The sequence below is a fragment of the Malaclemys terrapin genome, chromosome 7 (assembly GCF_027887155.1).
Source record: "Malaclemys terrapin pileata isolate rMalTer1 chromosome 7, rMalTer1.hap1, whole genome shotgun sequence".
Lineage (NCBI taxonomy): Eukaryota > Metazoa > Chordata > Testudines > Emydidae > Malaclemys > Malaclemys terrapin.
The window spans coordinates 107,119,793-107,132,012 of NC_071511.1; the positions used below are offsets into that span (position 1 = coordinate 107,119,793).

A 12,220-nucleotide genomic window follows, 5' to 3' on the forward strand; every position below is an offset into this window, starting at 1 on the left:
GCCACCCCTGGTGTACAAGGTGTACAACACCACCCTACCCCTCCTCTACTCCAGTGTGCTTCCTCCCTCCCAGAGGGAACTACGCAGGAAACCCTACCCCAGTGTGCTCTTTGTCTCCCAAGGGACAACACAGGAGACTCTCAATTCTGTTAGGATCACAAACAAGAGACCCCAACCCTTTCCCCACAGACCCAAAAAGTTCCCCCTCCTTCCTTCCTGACCAGAAATGAGCCTCCCACTGGTTCAGAGTGCAGGTCTCTTGCTAGGCCTCAGAGCTTGACCCTCACACCAAAGAGGTCTAAAAAGGAGCTGTCACCTTCCCTTCCCTCTCCCACTCAGGGATCCAGAGGAAAGGAAGAGACACATCACATTTTTCCCAAGAGCCAAAGGGGGAACCTGTATCCTCCTCTTGCTGCTACTCTTGCTGGCTCCTTCACAGCAACAGGTGGTTTATGCACCCAGCTCTCACTTTTTCAGTCCTAACGCTCAGGCTGCCTCATACCTAGTTTTTCCTCTACGGATTCCAGGCTACCATTGGCCACCTCCTCCACACGGCCTCTACTTCCTCTTCAACTCTGATCCCCTCTGCCTTCAGAATTTTACTTCCTTTTCCTGTACAGTACTAGACAGTATGGAGCCATCTACTGGTTAGATGATGGACTGGGTAACAGTGTCTTACACAGCTAAATCATTTCCTTCACATTCATTTGAGGTAAGGGAAAGGTACTCAATAATGAATGCACCACAGCATAAATCACTTACGCTAGGAAAAATCCCATTGTCTAGCAGACCAGGACTCCACTCAGGGAAAGCCAAATGTAATTATTTTCCAAGGCTAAAATGAAACTTTGTCTCTCTTTACAAGAAAACTGGTTTGCTATAAACAATATTCAGCAACAGAAGAAAATGGATCATTTGCCCTTCCCAGCCTGCGTCTTCGCTAAATTCTGTCTCCACTCAGCAAGTGGTGCCCTACTCTACACATTGGCAAGCATATCAAGGCTTAATTATATTTAGCTACACAAAAATGAGGACAACCATATTTTCTTGTCACACAGCCAGATATGAGATCCAAGATGAACTTGGACAAGTCATCTTAAAGAAATATTTCTATCCTTAGTGGATTCCGATTTACTTCCTATGGTCTTTGTGATTAGAAGTAATTCAGAAAACTTGCTCTTAGCATGTTAGATAAGCATTTGACAAGGAAGTTATCTAAAAGAATGGTGAATGCTAAGGTAAATCCTTAATACTCTTTCAAATATTTAACCACATAAAAATACAGAAATAACTGTTTTAGATTACACAGGGTGGAAAGATCAGGTTTATATAAAAACAAAAGGAATTTATAGTTTTGAATAAATTATCACTTTCAGCTCTTTCAAGGTATTTCCTAAATCTTTCAGCAAGTTATCCAGCTTTCCATGGAAACAGAGAGATTTCTGGTAAAATATAACTGGATGAACTACATTAGCAGGATTGCAAGATAAATTCTGGATGTGTCTGGAAAGAACTTAATGGAATCTGGAATCAAATCCCTGAAAAGATGAAACAGTAACACAAGGCAGGCACTGAATTTTGTCACACAGAAAAGAGGAAAAATTATGGCAACCGAATTAACAAGTTTTATCATTTAAGGAACTTTAGAAACAGAAAATGATTGTTTTGTAAAATAAAATTACATGGTTATTTTGCAAAATGGAAACATTTCATGTAATAAAGTTGATATGTGTAAACACACTAGCAGAAATGGTTAAATGTATTGTCAGAATATTCCTTTAAATATTGATCAAAAACACTATTATCAAAAGTGAATCCTGCATGTATCTTAAGACCACAGGACCAGAAACGTTTGGTTTTCATTCCTAATCAGAATGAAACCAAATTTTGAAATCCCCTGCAAAATGAAATTACCTTTTGCTGCACAGCTCTGCTCAATTCCTCAAATCTTCAGATGCCCCATTCCTTCAGTCCTTCCAATGCTCACTCTAAGTTTTCTTCCCCACTCCCTCTATCATCTCTCAAGTTCCTGTTCTGATTCAATGTGCTTGTAAATGAATAAATAGCACAGGAATCAATATTTAGGAAGCAAGCATTGAAACATTTTACAATAGAGTATTGTAAAATACTCAACCATGGGATGATGTTGAGAGAAGGACTGCTGAGCAGACATGGGGTCCACCTATGAAGGAAGGGGAAGAGTATCTTCGGATACAGACTGGCTAAGCCTGGGTAGGCTTTAAACTAGGTTCCCCAGGGGAAGGAGAAAAAAGCCCACAGGTAAGCCCAAAACATGGAGACCTGGTGAATGGTCAGAATCTGGAGGGAACAAGGGCAATCCTAGCAGGGAGAAAGGAGAGACAAGAGAGTGCATAGAGGGGAAATCTAATGACCATTTTAGATGTCTATATTAATGCAAGAAGTATGGGATATAAACAGGAAGAACTAGAAATACTACCAAATAATCACAATTATGACATAATTAGCATCACAGAGACTTGGTGGGATAATTCATATGACTGGAATATTGGTACAGAAGTGTACAGACAAAAAAGGCAGGATGTGCTTTCTTGTATATCAAACATGTACACACTTGCACTGAGGATGAGATAGAAGTGGAAGGTAGATCCATTGAAAGTCTCATAATAAAGATAAAAAGAGAAAGAAACAAGGGTGATGTTATGGTAGGAGTCTATTATAGACCACTTTACCAGGAAGAAGAGGTGAATGAGGCTTTTTTTAAACAACTAACAAAATCATCCAAAGCACAGGACATGGTGGTGATGGGGGACTTCAACTACCCAGACAGCTGTTGGGAAAATAATGCAGCAGGACACCGATTATCCAACAAGTTTTTGGAATGCATTGGAGACAACATTTTACTGCAGAAAGTGGAGAAAGCAACCGGAGGACAGGCTGTTCTAGATTTTATTCTGACAAAGAAGGAGGAACTGGTTAAAAATTTGAAGATGGAAGGCAGATTGGGTTAAATTGATCATGAAATGATACAGTTCATCATTCTTAGGAATGCTAGGAGGAAAAATAACAGAATAAAGACAAGGGACTTCAAGAACACAGACTTTAGCAAACTCAGAGAATTGGTAGATACGATCCCATAGGAAGCAAGTCTAAGGGAAAAAAGAATTCAGGAAAGTTGGGAGTTTTTTAAAGAGCCATTATTAAGGACACAAGACTAACCTATCCCAACGTGCAGGAAAGATAAGAAGTATGGTAAAAACCACCCTGTATAAACCAGGATATCTTCAATGACCCGAAAATCAAAAAAGAGTCATACAAAAAGTGGAAAGTAGGTCAAATTACAAAGGATGAATATTGTTGCCTGATTTTTAGGGGATTAATATTATTGTTTATATAATAAAGGTTATAGGCTCTCCAATTGATCTGATCAGAAGATAATAAGGTTCTTGTCCCAGCATCAGGCTACCCAGAGTCTTGCAATGATCCTCGGGTCGTATGACAAGGACACTCAATTTGAGAACAAAATACAGCCTTAAAGACTTTTATTGACATAAATGGAATAGTAATCAAATGGAAAAGAAATCAACTAGAATTAAAAAGGAAATAGTACAGTTCTAGAGGTACATGTGGTATCATTTACTATGGGTATGTCTACACTACGAAATGAGATCAATTTTATAGAAGTCGATTTTTAGAAATCGATTTTATACAGTTGATTTTATACAGTTGTGTATGTCCCCATTAAGTGCATTAAGTCGGCAGAGTGCGTCCTCACTACCGTGGCTAGCATCAACTCACAGAGTGGTGCACTGTGGGAAGCTATCCCACAGTTCCCACAGTCTCCGCTGCTCATTGGAATTCTTGGTTAAGCTCCCAATGCCTGATGGGGTAAAAACATTGTCGTGGGTGGTTTTGGGTACATGTCATTAGTCTCCCCTCCCTCCGTGAAAGTAACTGCAGACAATCATTTTGCGCCTTTTTTCCTGGGTTACCAGTGCAGACACCATAGCACGGCAAGCATGGAGCCCACTCAGCTCACCGCCGCTGTTGCAAGCATTGTAAACACCTCACGCATTATACTGCAGTATGTGCAGAACCTGGCTAAGAGACGGCAGCATGAGGACGATTGTGAGGAGGACATGGATGCAGACGTTCCTGAAAGCACGGGATGTGGCAGTTGGGACATCATGGTGGCAGTGGGGCTGGTTGATACAGTGGAACACCGATTCTAGGCCAGGCAAACAAGCACAGACTGGTGGGACCGCATAGTGTTGCAGGTATGGGATGATTCCCAGTGGCTCCGAAACTTTCACATGTGTAAGTCTACTTTCCTGGAACTCTGTGAGTTGCTTTCCCCTGCCCTGAAGTGCAGGAATACCAAGATGAGAGCTGCCCTGACAGTTGAGAAGTGAGTGGCGATAGCTCTGTGGAAGCTTGCAATGCCTGACTGCTACCAGTCAGTCAGGAATCAACTTGGAGTAGGTAAATCTACTGTGGGGACTGCTGTGATTCAAGTAGCCAATGCAATCCCTGACATTCTGCTATCAAGGGTAGTGACTCTGGGAAATGTGCAGGTCATAGTGGATGGCTTTGCTGCAATGGGTTTCCCTAACTGTGGTGGGGCGATAGACGGAACGCATATCCCTATCTTGGCACTAGACCACCTTGCCAACCAGTACGTAAACCGCAAGGGGTATTTCTCAATGGTGCTGCAAGCAATGGTGGATCACAAGGGATGTTTCACTGACATCAACATGGGATGGCCGGGAAAGGTGCATGATGCTCACATCTTTAGGAACTCCAGGCTGTTTGAGCAGCTGCAAGAAGGGACTTACTTCCCAGACCAGAAAATTACTGTTGGAGATATTGAAATGCCAATAGTTATCCTTGGAGACCCAGCCTACCCCTGGCTCCCATGGCTCATGAAGCCATACCCAGGCAGCCTGGACAGTAGTAAGGAGCAGTTCAACTATAGGCTGAGCAAGTGCAGAATGGTAGTAGAATGTGTCTTTGGACGTTTAAAAGCTCGCTGGCACTGTTTGCTGACTAGGTTAGACCTCTGCACAACCAATATTCCCATTGTTATTACTGCTTGCTGTGTGCTCCATAATATTTGTGAGAGTAAGGGGCAGATGTTTATGGCAGGGTGGGAGGTTGAGGCAAATCGCCTGGCTACCAATTTTGAACAGCCAGACACCAGGGCGATTAGAAGAGCACAGCTAGGTGCACTGCGCATCAGAGGCTTTGAAAACCAGTTTCATGACTGGCCAGGCTACGGTGTGACAGTTGTGCGTGTTTCTTCTCGATGCAAACCCGCCCCCTTTGTTGATTTTAATTCCCTGTAAGCCAAACACCCTCTCCTCTTTGATCACAGCTGGCAAAGGAAATAAAGTCACTATTATTTTGAAATCATGCATTCTTTCTTTATTAATTAAACAAAAAAGGGAGATAACTGATAAGGTAGCCCAGGTGGGGTGGTGAAGGAGGGGAGGACAAGGCCACATTGCTTATTGTAGCCACATTACAAATCAAAACTGTTTGAATGACAGCCTTCTGTTGCTTGGGCCATCCTCTGGAGTGGAGTGGCTGGGTGCAAGGAGCTTCCCTCCCCCCTGCATTCTTGGGCATCTGGGTGAGGATGATATGGAACTTGGGGAGGAGGGCAGGTGGCTGTATAGTGGATGCAGCTGCGGTTTGTGCTCTTGTTGGCTTTCCTGAAGCTCCACCAGACGCCTGAGCATGTCCGTTTGCTCCCCCATTAGCCTCAGCATTGCATCCTGCCTCTTCTCATCATGCTCATTTAATGCTTTCCTGGACTCTGCCACTGAATGCCTCCATGCAATCAGCTGTGTCCTATCAGTGCAGGAGGACTACATGTCATCGCGAGTGCATTTTTTTTGCCTTCTAATCTGCGATAACCTCAGGGATGGAGATGATAGGGGGAGCATAGAAACATTTGCACCTGTGGGGGGATAAAAAGGGAAAGTAAAATTTAAGATGATACATTTCTGAGAACAAAAGGGAGACTCTTTCACAATGAATCAAGCAATTCACAGCAGACAGCACATGTGCTTTAGGTACAAGATCGCATTTTGCCTTTTAAATTGAGCGCCTACCAGTATGGTGACACATCACACATGGCTGGGCAACATAATTTGGTTTCTAGGCAGCCATGGTAAGCCAAAGGGTACGCGGGTTTGGCTTCTAATGCCTTCATAACATGTGGTAATGTTTTCACACTGCAGCACCCTCCTTTGCCATAGCAAGCAATGCCGGTTGGGTTTGCCATTTAAAAGGAGGGGCTGCAGTTTTCAGGTGAATATGCAGCACACACCTCCTCCCACCCCTCTGCGTGGCTATTTGGGATGATCCCATCACCCCTCCCCCCGCCACGTGGCTATTCTCAGGGATGATCCCTTTTAGCCAAGTGCAAACAGCCCAGCATCTACGGGGTCCTTTTACTGTTCCCTTACAAAAATTCCCCTATTTCAACCATGTGACCATGAATGATATCACTCTCCTGAGGCTAACATAGAAAGCTATAGACCGAATGTTACTTGAATGTGACCAAAACCTAGGACCATTCGCTGCCATGCTTTATGCTGCAATGATTCCAGACTACTTGCTACTGGCTTGGCATGGTAAAATGTCCTACCATGGAAGACAAAATAAGGCAGCCCTCCCCAGAAAACTTCTGCAAAGGCTTTCAGAGTACCTCCAGGAGAGCTTCATGGAGATGTCCCTGGAGGATTCCTGCTCCATCCCCAGACACGTTAACAGACTTTTCCAGTAGCTGTACTGGCCGCGAATGCATCCCAAGTCTTCAGAGCAAATCAAACATTAAACACAATTGCTTTTAAACCCTATACTGTAGTTACAAATGTGCACTCATCAGAGGTGCCTTCTCCGCCTTCAGGTTTGGGGATCCCGCCTTGGGAGGGTATTGGCTCCAGAGTGATGAAAAGGTCCTGGCTGCCAGGGAGAACGGATTCAATGCTTGCCTACTGCGCATTCTCCTCCTCCTCCTCCTCTTCCTCATCCACAAAATCCTCCTCCATGTTGCATGAGACTCCCCCCTTGCAGGTGTCCACCGACAGTGGTGGGGTAGTGGTAGGGTCCCCCCATAGAATTCTATGTAGCTGATCATAGAAGCAGCACGTATGGGGCTCTGACCCAGAGTGACCGTTTGCCTCCTTTGTCTTTTGGTAGGCTTGCCTGAGCTTCTTGACTTCCATGTGGCACTGCTGTGTGTCCCTGTTGTAGCCTCTGTCCATCATGCCCTGTGCAATTTTGGCATATATATCAGCATTTCTTCTTTTTCATCGGAGTTCTGCCTGCACAGATTCTTCTCCCCATACAGCAGTCGAATCCAGTGTCTCCTGTTCGCTCCATGCTGGAGCTCGTTTGCGATTCTGGGGGGACTGCATGGTCACCTGTGCTGCTGAGCTCACCATGCTGACCAAACAGGAAATGAAATTCAAAAGTTCCCGGGTCTTTTCCTGTGAATCTGGCTAGTGCATTGGAGTTGAAAGTGCTGTCCAGAGCAGTCACATTCGAACACTCTGGGATAACTCCCGGAGGCCAATAACGTCGATTTGCGTCCGCACTACCCAGCAAGGTCGAATTTAGCGCTACTCCCCTCGCCGGGGAGGAGTACAGAAGTTGATTTTAAGAGCCCTTTAGGTCAACGGAACGGGGTTGCTTGTGTAGACGCATTCATTATAAAATCGACCTAACGCAGCTAAATTCGACCTAACCCTGTAGTGTAGACCAGGGCTATAAAGCTTCCTATATTAATATACTCACTCCCTTCCTTGATAGCCTGGTGGTAAGAGACAAAGGACCAGCCTCATCTCTGGCATGTCAAAAGAGTCCTATGCTCCAGATTCCCCAATTATCGAGTGGAAGATGAAAAACTTAGGAGACGCTAGAGAGCTAGAAAGCTATAGAAAGACCCAAGAAAAACTAACCGAAAACCTAACTTAAAAACCAACTTAACAATATGGTGGTTTGCCCCTCTTTTAGAGCCTGAGCACTATGTGCCTACCTTCCATGTCCAAACTTAATTTCCTGACCCACAATATCAGGGGGTGCTTATGTAACCCACACACCATTGGGGTGTGGCGTTCTGTCCCATCTAGTGGCACTGAGACCACTTAAAGAGAGAGATTAAATGAGTCTGCTCTGCAGCCTTAGCTAACAGCCAGTTGGTTTTTAGCTCATGCAGTAGAGGCTCATGCACTAAGGTCCAGGGGTCCCAGGTTCGATCCCGCCCACCAACAACCAGGGTCTGTTGGTGTTACACTTACTCTATAGGCTGGCATATCTATACATATTAATGCCAAGTAGCTCATTCTCACTTCTGTTATTTCTGCCTGGTTGGTGGTGATTTCCATTTTCTTTGTGGTGTACCTTGTAAGTTTACTGGGGGAACTTGGCTGGCCACTTATCTATGCAAAAGGCCACAAACATATGTATGATAATTAGCTTTAGCTCATACAGGATGTGGCCTGTATAGTCCTTGCATTACCGCCAAAAACACTGTAATACAAAGCTATAAATCTATTATCTATTATAATAAAACAAACAACAAACCAATAAGAAAGGATATAATAAAGGAAGCAAGCAGGGCTACAATATAAAAAAAGCCAACATAAGCAGGTCTGGACAAAATTAGAAAGGTCAAGGCACAAAATGAGATTAAACTAGCTGGGGACATAAAGGATAACAAGAAAACATTTTACAAATACATTAGAAGCAAGAAGACAACCCAGGAGACATAGTAAGCTCATTATTCAATGAGAAAGGAAAGAAAATAAAGAAAACACAACAATGTTAAATGCCTTTTTTGTTTCAGCTTTCACCAAAATGCTTAGCAGTGAATGGACTAACATAGTGAAGATCTGAGTCTACAATAGGGAAAGAAACAGTTTAAGAAGTATGTAGACAAGTTAGATATCTTCAAGTCATGAGGGTCTAATGAAATACATCCAAGAATACTTAAAGAACTGGCTGAAGAGATCGCTGAGCCATCAGCAATTCATCTTTGAGAACTCATGGAGGACAGGAGAGATCCCAGAGAATGGGAAAGGGGCAAATATATAGTACTTATCTATAAAAAGCAGGGAAAGGTCAAGGACAACCCAAGAAATTATAGACTAGTCAGCTTAACTTTGGTGCCCAGAAAGATAATGGAGCAAATATCTGAACAGTCACTCTGTAGCATCTAGAAGATAATAAGGTGATAAGTAACAGTCAACATGGATTTGTTAAGAACAAATAATATAAATCCAACCTAATATCCTCATTTGACAGGGTAACAAGATTTGTGGATGGGGGGGAGCAGTAAATGTGACTTTCTTATAAGCAACTAGGGAACTATAGCCCAGATGAACTGACTATATGGTGGATGCATAACTGGTTGGAAAACCATATTCAGAAAGTAGTTATCAATGGTTCAGAGTCAAGCTGGAAGGGCATATGGAGTGGGGTCCCAAAGGAATCTGTCCTAGGTCTGGTTTTAGTCAATATGTTCATAAATGATTTGGATAATAGCATAGAGAGTACACTTATAAAGTCTGTGAATAATACTTAACTGGGAGGGATTGCAAGCACTTTGGAAGACAGGATTAGAATTCAAAATTATTTTGACAAACTGGAGAAATACTCTGAAATAAATTGGATGAAGTTCAACAAGGACAAATGCAAAGTTCTACACTTAGGAAGGAATAATCAATTGCATAAATACAAAATGGGAAATAACTGTCTAGGAAAGAGTACCGCAGAAAAGGATCTGGGAGTTATAGTGACTCACAAACTAAATATGAGTCAACAATTTAATACTGTTGCAAAGAAAGCGAACATCATTCAGGGAATTTTTAACAGGAGTGATATAAACAGGAAACAAAAAGTAATTCTTGCACTCTACACAACACTGATAAGGCTTCAGCTGGACTACTGTGTCCAGTTCTGGGCAACACATTTCAAGAAAGATGTGGACAAACTGAAGAAAGTCTAGAGGAGAGCAACAAAAATTATTAAAGGTCTAAAAAATATGACCCATGAGGAAAGATTGAAAAAATTTGGTTTTAGTCTGGAGAAGTGAAGACTGAGGAGAGACATGATAACAGTCTTCGAGTATATAAAAGGGTGTTATAAGGAGAAGGGTGATAAATTTGTTCTCCTTAACCACTGAGGACAGGTCAGGAAGTAATGGGGCTTAAATTGCAGCAAGACAGATTTAGGTTAGACATTAGGAGAAACTTCCTAAGTGTAAGGTGGTTAAGTATTGGAATGAATTACCTAGGAAGGTTGTGGAATCTCCATCATTGCAGTTTTAAGAACAGGTTAGACAAACACCTGTCAAGGATTGTCTATAAAATACTTTGTCCTGTCTCAGTGCAGGGGACTGGACTAGGTAATCTATTAAGATCCTTTCCAGTCCTACATTTCTATTATTTCTATGATTGCTACATGTTGCACATAATGCCTGAGAGCTTCGATCAGCTGAAGACAAGTTTGTGCCAGCTTGAGGGTACATTAAGGGAAAAAACAAGTTACTACATTGCTTCCTTCTATACCAATATGGGACATTAGGATGAGATGGAATTGTCTCAGCCAGAGTGCAAGGATTCCATACAGTTAGTGATGCATAACCACAGATTTCTCAGTTACTCATTTCCCTTCACTCTATTTAATACTAGCTGTCAGCCAGAGTGTAGTGATTAGGCAACTCACACCCACAACCAATCACAATGCAGACATTTGTATAATCACCATATGGTTATTTCTCAGTAACCAAGTTGTGAATATGCAAAGCTCCCTATTCTGACTGGCTACTATAATCGTTCTGTTCCAACCATCTTTTTACTCAGAATTTTCAAGCTGTTTGCCTGCAACAAAGACTGACAACTAAACTAATATGCTTAGATGAAAGAGAAGAAAAAGATACCCACCATAAACCAAAGAAAATGAGGTTGTTGACACTATAGTATTGAGAGGGAAACAGTTTTAAAAAAGGTTTGAAGACAGTTTGATTCACTTTCCTCCTTCCCTTCCTCTTGGGTCATCAAGGCTCTTGCCACCAGTGTCCTTCATATGCCTGTGTTTCACATATTGGGAAAATCCCTCTCTCTCCTTCCTCATTCACTTTTAAACAAAAAAATACTGCATTGTAGCTAGAACTTGAAGAATTTGCCAGATGCCTACTACTCAGAGGACTTACTCTGCAAGACAGAGATTGATGGTCAGCTAGTGAAGTCTAGGGGCAATGTCCTGGCTAGAAGACCAACCCCCCTCACCTGCAGCTGTTGGGAAAGGAGACAGGGCAGGGTTTCCCTCAAGGTTGCTGTGCCAGGGACTTACTGTCTTTATCAGCAAGCTTCAGATTTATCAAACTCCTCTTTAACTGCTGAAGGAGAAAAGATCTCCTTCTCCTCAAACACTAGTCTCACAACTATTGAGGAGGAAATAAACACTCCCTAAGGTCCACCCTCATGGCCTCAAGGGGGAGTTGTTTTTGCTATTCTAACCTTCAGTCAGGCTCTATTTTTGGACTGTTCTTGGAGAATATCCTGCAGGAGGGAGTTTTAAAACCACATTTCCCTCTCCTTTCCCAGGCATCTGCTCTCAAAAGTGCCTCTGACTGATGTCTCGGGCATGGACCATCAGATCCTTCCCTCTTGCCTCCAATCTTTACTGCTTGGTAATACAACTGAACTGGAAAAATAAGAGACTATCTCAAGCCAAGGGGCACCAGATTAATCAGGACAGGGGACAAGGGAGAGCAGAGGAGCAATCAGGGTGGGGAAAGCTAAACAATCTTCAACTTTACCTCCCCAGTGTATGTATGCTCCTGTGGGGAAAGCAATGACAGAAAAGCCAGTCACTTTCCCTCCTTTTTCAGAAGGCAGTCAGATGTAGGAGCAGCTCACATGTAGGCTCTAGCAGGAGCCTACTGGCCTAAGTATTTTCTCCTTTTTCACCCACCACAGGATCTGCTACAAAAGCACAAGCAGTGCATGTCCATGGAACCAGCAATGTAGGCTCCTGATCGCTTCAAGCAACATGTAACCCACTAGGGAAGGGGACAGGGGAGAGAAAAAAATTGTTTAAAAAAAGACAACAAAGAACCAAAGGAGATCAAGAGTTAGAAAACTGATATAATGTCAGCTATGCAGAGATGAGGCTTACGGGGATACTTGGCTATCACCATTGGAGCACTGGTTTAGAATATTTTAAT

General features: G+C 42.9%; 1 long non-coding RNA gene across 1 annotated transcript in view; it reads right to left on the bottom strand.

The window, feature by feature from the left end:
- Positions 1-5,400: 5,400 nt before the first annotated feature.
- The window catches only part of LOC128840981 (uncharacterized), a 47,843-nt gene continuing 41,023 nt past the window's right edge, over positions 5,401-12,220 (bottom strand). The window contains exon 4 of the long non-coding RNA XR_008445757.1: positions 5,401-5,941. This is a non-coding gene — a long non-coding RNA (uncharacterized LOC128840981). The remainder of the gene's footprint in view (positions 5,942-12,220) is intronic.